We start from the raw sequence: 12,920 nt of genomic DNA, 5'->3' as shown, positions 1-12,920 counted from the left end.
CTGCCTCTCGCCCATCTAAGCTTGTTTGGAAAGAGGAACCACTGTGGGTGCGAGAACAAAGCAGGACATGCCCATGGTTTTGGAGGGAAAACACACACTATTACCACTGTGAGCCCCGCCTTTTTAAAAGTAAAGGTCAGAACGTTATACTTTAAGCCATCAGCCGGTATGGGAAATCAAATACTTAAGTAGCGAAGGCATGGTGAGCAGGAATGTATTTTCAGAGGTCACTCGCCCCCCCCTTCCCCCCCCCCCCAACAAATAAGGTGCAAAGTTATTGAAATCACTGTACCACACTCTGGAGTCAAGTCACGTCTGGCGTGACTCCATTCAGCTTTTGAAGGTGTGCAAACGAGGCCGACTTGAAAAGGGGCCCTGCGGAGCCAACTACACCGCCAGCAGCCATGTCATTATGTTTGTATCCCCTTTTTATATAACCCATTCAAAGACTCGGCACGAGAGAGCATCGGGTGTAGGTAGGGGTGGGCGATATGACGATATTAAATAAATATCGGGTACAGTTCATAAACGATACACTTTTTAAACGTATCGGGGGGGGGTACCGTCTTTATATCTATGGGGGGTACCGTCTTTATATCTATGGGGGGTACTACCGAGCCGAGTAGGTACTGTGCAGACCATGGAAAAGCCGCATAAGAGAATACTTCATAATGTTTCATGCAATTAAAAAGTAAATATATATATTAGTGCTGTCAGGTGATTAAAAAAATGTATCTAATTAATTACAGGATTTGTAATTAATTAATCTAATTAATCGCATTTTAATCTCATAACCATTTTATGCCTGATATTCTATATTCTATAATCACATTTCAAATTGCATGTGTCCGGATGGCAGAATTCAGTACTTGTAGGAGCCAAAGCTATATTTAGGTTATTGTATTATATAATTGTCATAATAGAACATTCTAGAACATTTGTGATGTCACAGTATGATGTCATGGTCGAACATTCTAGAACATTTTTGATGATGTCATAGCCGAACATTCTAGAACATCGAACATTCTAGAACATTTGTGGTGATCATAGCCAAACATTCTAGAACATTCTAGAACATTTGTGGTGATGTCATGACCGAAACTTCTAGACATTTCTATACAGTATATTCAGCAATTCTCTCAGCCAGGTCAGTGTGCATCTTTGGACCATCCATTTGGATATCTTTGTTTTACACTGGAGTGGCTGTGGACATAATTTTTCTTTATCAACGATAAAACTTTACTCACGTAAGTAATTGTAACCAGTAGAGTGGAACGTCTGCCCTCATAGTACTGTATCTACAAAACCTTCTGTTGAATCATCTTCCATTGATTAATTTGCTTAGATTTTTCAGGTATAATAATAAACTTTATAATAAACTTTATTTGTAGAGCACCTTTCATACAGAAACTGCAGCTCAAAGTGCTTCACAACAGAAAAAAGACAGGCATAAAATGAGCACATATGAGACATATAAAATCTGTTTTTCACATTAGGATCTAACATCCCAACAGGCCACCTTGTTTATGGTTTGATTCAGTTTTAAATAGACAATAATAAAAAGATGCCAAAGATGTCCATCATTATCATTTAGTTATGGTCAATGTGTTACTCATTCAGTATATATATATATACATAAATTAAAATAAACACAACCATTTTATGCCTGATATTATATTCTATAATCATATTTCAAATTGCATGTGTCCGGATGGCAGAATTTAGTACTTGTAGGACCCAAAGCTATATTTAGGTTATTGTATTATATAATTGTCATAATAGAACATTCTAGACCATTTGTGATGTCACAGTATGATGTCCATGGTCGAACATTCTAGAACATTTGTGATGATGTCATAGACGAACATTCTAGAACATTGAACATTCTCGAACATTTGTGGTGATGTCATAGCCGAACATTCTAGAACATCGAACATTCTAGAACATTTGTGGTGATGTCATAGCCGAACATTCTAGAACATTTGTGGTGATGTCATGACCGAACCTTCTAGAACATTTCTATACAGTATATTCAGCAATTCTCTCAGCCAGGTCAGTGTCAGGTCTGGTCAATTTTAGCATGGTGTTATTCACAGTCAAAGATACAATTTTTTTTTATTGATATTCTCATTTGGTTCATTACTATTTACTCACCCCTAGTAACAGACACACTGGGAATACATTCCCTGAGATCCATAGATGGCCCTAGAATCAGATACAATACCAAGAACATGCGCAAGAACAAATGCAGGGACTATTTTAATCGTCATGTTGGCGTGACTGTATGCTTCAAAGTAGGGCTGGGCGATATGACCAAAAACGTTATCGCGATAAAATTATAAAATTATTTTCATATAATTCGATATCGATAATTATCGTCGATATAATGTGTCAAGTTTAATTAACTTCTTATGCTGCTGCGAATGTCTCGAGTCGAGTTGATGTCGTCATCAGTCCGCGCACGTTAGCAGTTAGCCGACAAGCGGAGTATCTCAGGACAATGTAATAAATATGACACTAAAATACTCTCTTCCGCCACAATATATTGAAACGACGTCCACTGTATACCCCACACTACTATAAACGTGGCCTCAGAATTCACGCCACACACATACTCGGCACGTAAATATATAAAACAGCGCCGTGCAAGCTAGTTATCCTAGCCAGCCTGTTGTTTCTAAGCGAATGTCTCGAGTCGAGTTGATGTCGTCATCAGTCCGCGCACGTTAGCAGTTAGCCGGCAAGCGGAGTATCTCATGACAATGTAATAAATATGACACTAAAATACTCTCTTCCGCCACAATATATTGAAACGACGTCCACTGTATACCCCACACTACTATAAACGTGGCCTCAGAATTCACGCCACACACATACTCGGCATGTAAATATATAAAACAGCGCCGTGCAAGCTAGTTATCCTAGCCAGCCTGTTGTTTCTAAGCGAATGTCTCGAGTCGAGTTGATGTTGTCATCAGTCCGCGTACGTTAGCAGTTAGCCGACAAGTGGAGTATCTCATGACAATGTAATAAATATGACACTAAAATACTCTCTTCCGCCACAATATATTGAAACAACGTCCACTGTATACCCCACACTACTATAAACGTGGCCTCAGAATTCACGCCACACACATACTCGGCACGTAAATATATAAAACAGCGCCGTGCAAGCTAATTAGCCTAGCAAGCCTTGTTGTTGAGTGAGTCCTACCTCTGGGTCTCCTTCCGGGTCTCCTTCGCTCTCTGCCATCTCCTTCACTGATTGGTTGTTAGTGCGTGTGCTCATATCCAAGCTTGGAAAATCGATATATCGAAACTTTGCGACCACGTTTCATGTTTATTTCGAGGAAATAATTTATCGCGATAGTTATCGTTATCGTTTTATCGCCCAGCCCTACTTCAAAGGGTTAAATCTGGGGCGCCCCCCAGTGGTGAACCACATAGCGTGCTCAGTCGCGGCACGGCCGACCCGGGTTTCGACTCCCGAACCCGTCGTTATTTGCCGAATGTCTTCCCCCCACTCTGTCTCCCATTCCTCCTCTGTCTCTCTCTACTGGACTGCCCAGTAGAAATAAAGCGATAAAACGCCAACAAATAAATCTTTAAAAAGGGCTAAATCAAGCATTTTTAAGGGCTTTAGAGGAAATGTCAAAATATCGTGATGTACATCGTGTATCGTAACATAGCCAAAGAATATCGTGATATCATTTAGAGGCCATATCGCCCCCAGCCCTAGGTGTAGGTCTCGAGCGTATTTCAATCCCTTTATAGATTTGCATTACATTTAAGTGGTAATACTTATATGGAACACTACCACTCCTAGTCGGTGAAAGGGGTGATCATCGTGTAATGGAATGATTATTCAGTGATCGAGGGTCTCGGCCCCCCCATGTTCTAAACGTCTCTCACGGTGGTTTCCATTGCACTCTCTCTGTGCTGCCCCCCCCCCCCCCCCTCCTACTGTATCTATTTTCACTGTGCTCGCTCACACACAATTCCAATCCCACATAATCCGGTTCAGCATGCAAATACAAACAAACACCACTGATGACGGACCGTGCCCATTCACCCGACCGCATTTGTGTGGTCGCCGGTTAGCGCGTCTTCAGACTTTGTTCCTCCTCTGTCTGCGTGGGTTACTCCACCAAGCTCACCTGAAATACAACACTATCCTGGAGCTAAAGCCTGAGAGACCCTGCTATATCCATGGCTACGAGAATGCAGTAGTTTCCACCAAGCTGCCATTGGGTGTTGACCTTAATTGATGGAGGGAATTATCCTTGTCGTCTCTTCACACACACAGTCCACCCTTATGTAACTCGCTGTGTTGTTTAGGGTCAATCTGAAAATTTGGCTCCAAAGTAATGGTATCGGTATCCGTATCCGTATCGTCTGACCCAAAAACTAGTTGGCTGCCTGCCTCGTTGCTCATTTGTAAAGCTCTTAATTGTTGGCACAATCTTACCTGGAATTCCAAGTAACGTGATTTTTAAGTACATGCAGGGGAGGTGAGGTGAAACCTGAGAACCCACGTGAGCGTAGTCTCAAACAGCGTGCGCGAGGGCAAGTGTCGCTAGTCGTCTGTGATTGGCCTAGAGGGGCACAACCCCGGCGCTTGTGGTTGTTGTCGTAATTGGTCAGTTTCTCTCTCGTGGCGGTAGCTGCTCTTGCAGACGTCAACCGGATGGACGACAAAACACAACACAACACGGACACATGATGAGGATCTGGGTTTTCTTCTTTTAAAGGAGGAAGTAGCATACAGCGTGTGATTATATGTGGCACTGGCTGCAGTAACCGAACACCGCCTTTTGTGGTCGAGTCGACCACATAAGCACATAAGTACTCAAATAAACAAACTTGTAGTGTTGACACGTCTTGAGAAAGTTATATACCGTAATTTTCGCACTATAAGCCACACCTGAATATAAGCCGCAGCAGCTAAATTGAATGATGTGTACATATATAAGCCGCACTGGACTATAAGCCGCAGGTGTTTTAATGTTTAATTACCATATGTAATTAGCATTGGGACACAATACTGTCGGACAAATAACAAGAATTAACTCATTTACAAGTTGTATTAAGTTTAGCAAATAAGGGAACAGATAAATAAAATGTCAATGCAGTCAAAAAAGCAATATTTCGATTTTTACATTTTCGGGTTTGGTCACGTCGAGTCGCATATAAGCCGCACCGTTATATAAGCCGCAGGGTCGAAAAATGGGGAAAAAAGGTGCGGCTTATAGTCCGAAAAGTACGGTATGCACTTTTGTATTATTATTATTATTATTATTATTATTATTATTATTATTATTATTATTATTATTATTATTATTATTATTATTATTATTATTATTATTATTATTATTGTCAACCTTGCAAAACTGTGTCTATACAGTATATTCAGACCCATCAACCTGAGCTGCTTATCAGTCCTGACTGAAACCCCTTTATTCATTGTTGTTGTCACGTTCAGTCAATCAGCATGCTCAATATCTACATAAGAGTGCTTTGGCCAGCCAATAATCCGATTAAGAGTGGATTAGGCCCACTGTATGGATTTCACAAAAAGCCATAATCTCTTAACTTTGATTAAAAATAAAGTATAGCAGCACACAGTATTCACTGAGGATTGTTGTTTACACTACACCCATTTTAGCTTGTAGTATTAGACATTTAAACGCACCCGCCAGGCGTGATTTTGGAGGGTATTTTTATTTTTTAAAGGGGAACTATTTTACTATTTCTTTCACTATTTGGGCACTTTTACACAATTCCTGTGAGTCTATGGAACACCTCTGTAATATATATATATTTTTTATTCATTGTTTTGTATTTCTAATCAAGTCCTCAAAAACAGCATTTTTCTACCTCAAGATCTTAAGCCGTTTTGAGCCTGGGCTCCAACCACAATGGTAATGGTTCTGGTTCGCCTGAACATTATCATGCAGCGGTGTCTCTCTGACATCACAAATCGCGCACATTTTCAAATGACTCAGTTCAGTGAGGGTGAATATTGTGAGAGGAGAATTGGAAGAATGCGCCAATATGAGCATTTTGAGACATAGATCATATTAATATAAGTTCACATAGCTAGGAAACAATGCTAAACACTCAAAAAGGCCATTTATAAGATAGTTCCCCTTTAACAGTTTTGTGTGTACAGTCATGACACGGACCCTGATTTATGTTTAGAGTTGTAGATGGATGTAGGGATGGTTTTTAATGGAAATCTGACATTTTCCATCACTGGCAGAGTGGGTCACAATGGCCCCTGATGGACTTTATATAGGGGTCTCCTCGTTATAAGTATCTCACAATGGCCCCTGGTGGAGGACTTTATATAGGGGTCTCGTTATAAGTAACTATTTCAAATGTTTTCCTTAGCTGTTTGAATGTGTTTTAGACACTTTACTCTTCAAAGAGGCCTCTCTTGTGGTCCCCCTGACCCTATTAACTGTTTGAGTGTCTCGCACAAAAACATAAAACGTGTATAATTTGTTATCTGTGAGTTAAAGTATCAATAGGCTGCCATAGATTTTTGGCAACATTTTAGATTTCTTATTATATGTAATCGATAGTACTCAAAAACACAAGACATTTGAAAAAAATAAATTTGTTCTAGTAAGGGGCAGGAGCTAAAACAACGACATCCAATCAAACGACCAAGTCAAATGAGCGAACACGCAAGCTGTATCAAACCCTCTAGTGACACGCTTGCTTGTTATGCACATAAGCGCATAAGCGTTTTCATATTTTTTTTCTTTTGTTCGATTTATTTATTCATTACAGTCTCACGGACCTCTGTGTATCATTGGGACTCATTCTGAGATGCAGAGAGTGCAATGCCGGCCGAATCCTGCTAGGTGGCAGTATCGCTCACCCTTTGAAACCTTATTTCACACACTGTGTTACATTATATATGGTCCGGGCGGAGAATTTAGACCAAGCCAAGTGAATCGCTTCATCCGAGCACTTTGAAACGTGTTTAGCGCACTTGAGGCATATTTTGTGCCAGTTCATGTCGGGGACCCGATGGACATCAATACTGGAAATCGCGGTCAGACAATTGGAATATTCTTTTTGGGATACCTCCTAGTAAAGGTAAGGACTATATGACATCAAACCTACTTTGATCCAACAATTATTTCACATCGATCAAAGTACCTATTATTATATACCTTTTGATTTGGAAATAGTAACGTGTCCAGGCGAGCAACGCAAACGCCTTTAGCAAAATTCACATATCGCTCAATAAAGCAGCTTCCAGGAATTAGCCAGGATCACCCTGAAACTATACAATATTCACCACAGGATAACACGCAAACGTATACATGAAAAAATTGGACGATAGATAGTGACTGTCAAATGAGCCATAGTATTGTCTCCATAGCTATAATATAGAATATAGATATAGCCCTGTAAATATTGTGATGCACAGTGAAAATCCCTATCTTTTAAAGCGTGGCCCATTGACTACAAGGATGGATAAAACGGCTGGCACTGAAAGTGTTAAAGGACATCTCTTTGAAAGAAATTACATTTGACAGTTTTTTCAGATTTCTTTGAAACAAATTATTATTTTGTATTATTTAACTATTTCATTATTATTTAGTTTTTGCACTGCACTGGCAGTTGAACTGAAATTGGAGAAACAAATCATAACTGAACTGGCACTGTTTGCAGATGTACTGTTATTAAAGTTAGTTAACTCATTGGGGGCCAACAGCAGAGAGCGCTGATGGCCCTTCAGTGCCAGTGCTTTATCCAATGTAGGATAGGACTTACTTGCGAGTGCTTAAAATATATGAAATATAATAGCAATAGATCTAAATAACACGTTGATCGTCAGTGAGTTGCTTCCAGTCAACATGCACGAAACAGATAATTTCTTCATACATACATTTCCGTTTAATACCGTGATGAATATGAATATATTTTTAGAGCATTCTGTCTAATCTCAATAAACTCCAGCAAATCGAGCTTCAATGTATTTCCTTAGAAATCGTGTATGTGTCATCATGCGCCAACAGAAGCGGGGTCTGAAAAATAGTTTCTCCGTACTTTGGTCAGCGCAAACCTCACACACACACGCTCCGATGGCGGTGAAAGAAACATCGGATTAACCCAAGATTGGTAACATAGACTCCTTACCTCACATCTGATGTAGTGCAAAAAGATTCATCCAATTACTGATCGCCATTCCAAATATTGATCGCGTTTATTGATCCAACGTTATATGTCCAAAACTAGGGCTGCAACGATTAGTCGACATAATCGACGACGTCGATCATAAAAACTCGTCGACGCCGAATCTTTGCGTCTATGCGTCGTATAAAAAAATTATTTAAAAAAAATTCTCAGCTCTGGTCCAGCTGAAGACAAAGCAGAGGAACAGATTGGACATTGAGCATGAACTCAGAGTTGCTTTGTCTACCATCACCCCAGACTTTGAGACTCTTGTCAGGAGCAAACAACATCCCCAGTTATCCCACATTAGTTCCCTGGGATGTTAAGCTAAGAAGTCTGCTAAGGATATATTATTTATTATTATTATTATTATTTATTATTATTATTATTATTATTATTATTATTATTATTATTATTATTATTATTATTATTATTATTTTATTTCATTGTGTTTTTAGCTAGTTGCACTTTTGTTGCAACCCCAGTTATCCCATTAGTTCCCCCAAACTTACTGTTGGTCTGTTATGTTAAGCTAAGAAGTCTGCTAAGAGCCCGGAAAAGGAGCCGCGCCCACAGGAAGCAGAGATGGAGGGTGTGACAGAAATAATCGTTAGATTAGTCGACTAATCGAAAAAATAATCGACAGATTAGTCGACTACCAAAATAATCGTTAGTTGCAGCCCTATCCAAAACACATAATCCACGCTGCTCAGAGTGTCCCCAGTCCATCTGTTATAACGATACTGCATGCCCGAGAAGTAAAACCTGGACCGGACTTCTTAGATCGATGCACAGCCCCAGCCAGAGGGATTCCAATGATGTGCAAATTGTGCAATACCATCCGGGAGGCGTTAGGCGGCGGTATTTGCCCTTTGCGAGCTCAGACCCATTCCCAATGATAACGTCAGGCTGAATGGATGGAAAAATGAATGGATATAGCTAATAAAAGAAATAACGATTAAAACCCGGATTTTCTCTGGTTTGGCGCCCAGAGCATGGCGAGTTAACCCGACTTTTCTCGGGTCTGGCCCCGAATGTGTTAAAAACATAATTTTAAATATTTTTTTGGGTTAAATCAAAAGGAAAAAATATTAAATCCGAAAACAGGAACATTTTAAACTGAGAAATCCGAAAACAGGAAAATTAAAAACCGAGAAATTCGAAAACAGGAAAATTCATGTTCTGTGTTGTGTTCGTGCGTGACTTTACAATTATTGTAAACACAACATAGTACTGTGATATTCTGATATATATTTTTTGTGTAAAATAAATAAATGGGGCTGAACGATTTTAAATCGAAATCGTGATTTTAAATGATTAACGATTTGGGATACGTTATACAGTGAGTCTGATTCAAGGTTTTTTCTTGCGTGCCAGTCATGCTTACCAATCAGAAGTGCTGTGCTCTCATTGCTCACCAATCAGAAGTAGCCCAGGGTAGCTACGTATATATGCCCATTGCCCAACAACAACAGCAGCTCGTGAAACGTGTGTGAAGACGTTACAGCAGGGATCCAGAGTGTGCCTATTTGGTCGCATTTATTTTTTTGTTGCATTTTTGCTAATTGTTTTAAATAAATAATAATGATAATAAATAATTAGATGTGGCGGCTGAGTGGCACAGTGGGCAAGGCGCTCGCCACTAACGCAGGATATGCTGGTATCGAGCCCAGCTCTCGGCGTCGCTACCGGCTTGGCCAGCCGTCATACTAACACAATTGGCAAGTGTTAGAGGGTGGGAAAGCCAGTGGGTGGGGTTGGACGTTGTGGACAGCGACTCCTACAGGTCGGGTTGGGTGACGCCGGTGCGGCGGAAACAGGAAGTGACGGGGGCAGCGTGAGCCTCCCACGCGTTACTCCTCGCCACTGAGAGTTCGAGCTGCTGCGGTGAAAAGATGCGACAGGCTGCCTCCTCGTGTACCGGAGGGGACACCTGATGCAAGGCTTCTATCCTCACTACAGCCGACCAGTGGGAGGCATAGTCTAGCAACGTTCAAGACAGGGGAGGGAAGAATTGGAAACACGAAATTGGGACGGGAGAAAAATAGAAAATGGGGAGAAAAAGTGGATAAAAAAATTATAATAATAATTAGATGTTTGGAATTATAATTTTTTTTTACAACTGAGGTAGGTAGATTACATTTTTAGAGACTACAGTACAGGTACCGGTATCGGTTCAAACGTGAACGGTACCCAACCCCACTACTGTACGATGCTGCAACCTGAGCTGCTGAAAGGGACTCGAGGAGCCACGGAGCAGCGTGGTTTATTGATGACAGCAGCTGGTGGTCAGAGACATTTATTTAGATTAAAACGCTGATACCGCTTGTAGTTGATTCACGCTCTTTCATTCTCTGAAACACCGTATTTATGTGAAGTCATTGCGATTTAGTTTTATAATAATAAGACTATTGAGTCCATTCTAGGCAACTGCTGTAGTTGCTGCACTATCACTCAGTAGTACTAATTTATATATTTTATACCCAGTTTAATCACCTGTACATTCAATTGTATATTACTATTGCACTTTACTGTTACATTTGCACACTGGTTGGATGCCAAACTTGTCGTTGTACTGTACTTGTGCAGTATAATGATGACTAATATAATGAATCTAATTTAATTTCCAGCCAGAAGGCCACCTAATGGCAGCTAGATGCCTTACATGCGTATCTCAATTAATCTGCTTGCTTTGTGACTGAGCATGTTTTTGCTTTTACTAATCTCATTCAAATAATCACTTACTTACTTACACTGTTGATTCTGCAAGCCATTTGTTTACGTGGCTACTATGCATGAGCCCAAAGTGGTGTTTCTCCCAAACACACTGTAATCAGTGATTTAAAAATAAATGTTTTTATTCCTGCAAGTTTATCAAAAGCCAATAGATTATGTGCTGTCAAAAGGGAAAGGGAAATTAATCATTATAGATAAAGCATGCCGTTTCATTTCTATTTTAACCCATAGTGGTAACACTTAAGATAAGATATTTCTTTATTGACCCCCTTGGGGAAATTCTCAGGCATCATAGCAGCATGGGGGAGGGGGGAGGGGAGGTACAGGTAGTAGAAGACATAGAGGTACAGGTCACAGAATTATAGTACAGTGGAGAAGTAAAAATAGAATAAAAAGGCAGTGTAAACAATATACAATATAATTAACTCTGGACATGCGCATATGGGCAACAAAGTGTGAGATGAGGGTATGTATGCCCTCTCAGTTATATTTGCCCTACAATAAATATAGTTACAAACTTACAATATATAATCTAATAATCTAAATCTAATCTAATATATAATAAAAAAAAACACGAAATGCTAAATATATGCAATATATAATCTAATAATCCAATCTAATCTAATATATAATAAAAATAAATGCTAAATATATGCTCTGATGAAGTATACAGTATTCACATAAGGTGCAGTATGCATATTAAAGGTAAGTCATCATTAACGCATCACCACGTCTCTTTATGCTGATCCCAGGATCCCAATCGTATCGTGTGTTTGCTTTGTAAACAATGGCCCTGTGACTAGTAGTGACTGTCAAGTGTCAACCACCACTCTTCAATCACATCACGCTAGTCTACACCCTGTTTCCATTACTCTTACTGCTGCACGGGGAGGGGAGGGGGGGGGGGGGGGGCACTCAAGGTGACCAGTGGGTGGGACGAGGGCTGGTCTCAGGTGGAGTGTATTATGTCCTCTAACAAGGTTAATGAAATGTGTGTGTGTTTGCACATGCATTCTGGAGACGGCTCTGTTGGTACCTGTTGGTATGTCCTACTCCCCTCTGTTTGCAGTTGTGTGAGTGTGGAAGTGGCCGAAGGGATGTAGAGCTCTCAACCTGTGAATATCACACAGTGCTTTTGGCTTTCTTGCACACTCAGCGGTCAGTATACTATAGAATATACAACGCTAAGTCATGATGACCAGTGATGTTTAGTGGTAGTTTGGTTGATTATCTGTAATTCAGTTCTAGTTTACTTTCTTGTGTTTGTTATACTTTTTTTACTGACTAGGGGTGTGCCAATTCGACAATTAGGCCTAAATCAAATCTATTTATGGCTGTATATGTGTTTTAAAGGAGTGTTATTCGGGGACACTTCTGTTTTTTTTAATTTACTGCTATGACTTCACCTGGAGATTGTTTTGCCCTGAATGGGTATTTCATGTTGTAGTTATTTTGTATCTCATTATTTTACTGTACAAACCAAGACTGAGCGTCTTGTTGTCAATGTGGTGTCATGACCTGGCTCAGAGGAAGCCACACATGAGTTGTAAACATACGATAGTAATACAATAGAGGGGGAGACTGACTGCTCAGGCACCGATATAGATGAGCAGTCACACCAATCCAAGTGTCGGCCATCATTCCCAATGAGCCACTCTCCAGGTCTCGGCAACCAACTAAACAGAACATTGGTCTTGAGGCCGTCACAGTGGGGAAAAGACCAATCTAATTTGAATTGTGACCTGAAAAATCAAAATTCAAATAAAATCATGGATTTGGTCAATCGTTACTACACGCCCATTACTACTTGGTGAATCGTTAAAGGCCCAATTACTACTTGGTGAATCGTTACAGGCCCAATTACTACTTAGTGAATCGTTACACGCCCATTACTACTTGGTGAATCGTTACAGGCCCAATTACTACTCTGTGAATCGTTACAGGCCCAATTACTACTTGGTGAATCGTTACAGGCCCAATTACTACTT

General features: G+C 40.2%; 1 protein-coding gene across 2 annotated transcripts in view; it reads left to right on the top strand.

Moving 5' to 3' along the window:
• LOC311241888 (monocarboxylate transporter 2-like) overlaps window positions 1-12,920 on the top strand; it is a 68,959-nt gene that overhangs the window by 27,758 nt on the left and 28,281 nt on the right. The window contains exon 1 of one of the 2 annotated variants that reach the window (XM_084330829.1): window positions 11,964-12,090. The exons of the other annotated variant lie outside the window; for it this stretch is intronic. The gene's annotated coding sequence lies outside the window, so the exon portion shown is untranslated. Of the gene's footprint in view, window positions 1-11,963; window positions 12,091-12,920 lie in introns of those variants that run through there. 2 annotated transcript variants of the gene reach the window in all.

The sequence above is a fragment of the Notolepis coatsorum genome (assembly GCF_963971535.1).
Source record: "Notolepis coatsorum genome assembly, chromosome: 15".
NCBI classification, from domain to species: Eukaryota; Metazoa; Chordata; class Actinopteri; order Aulopiformes; family Paralepididae; genus Notolepis; species Notolepis coatsorum.
This window is presented reverse-complemented; position numbering and strand designations above follow the sequence as displayed.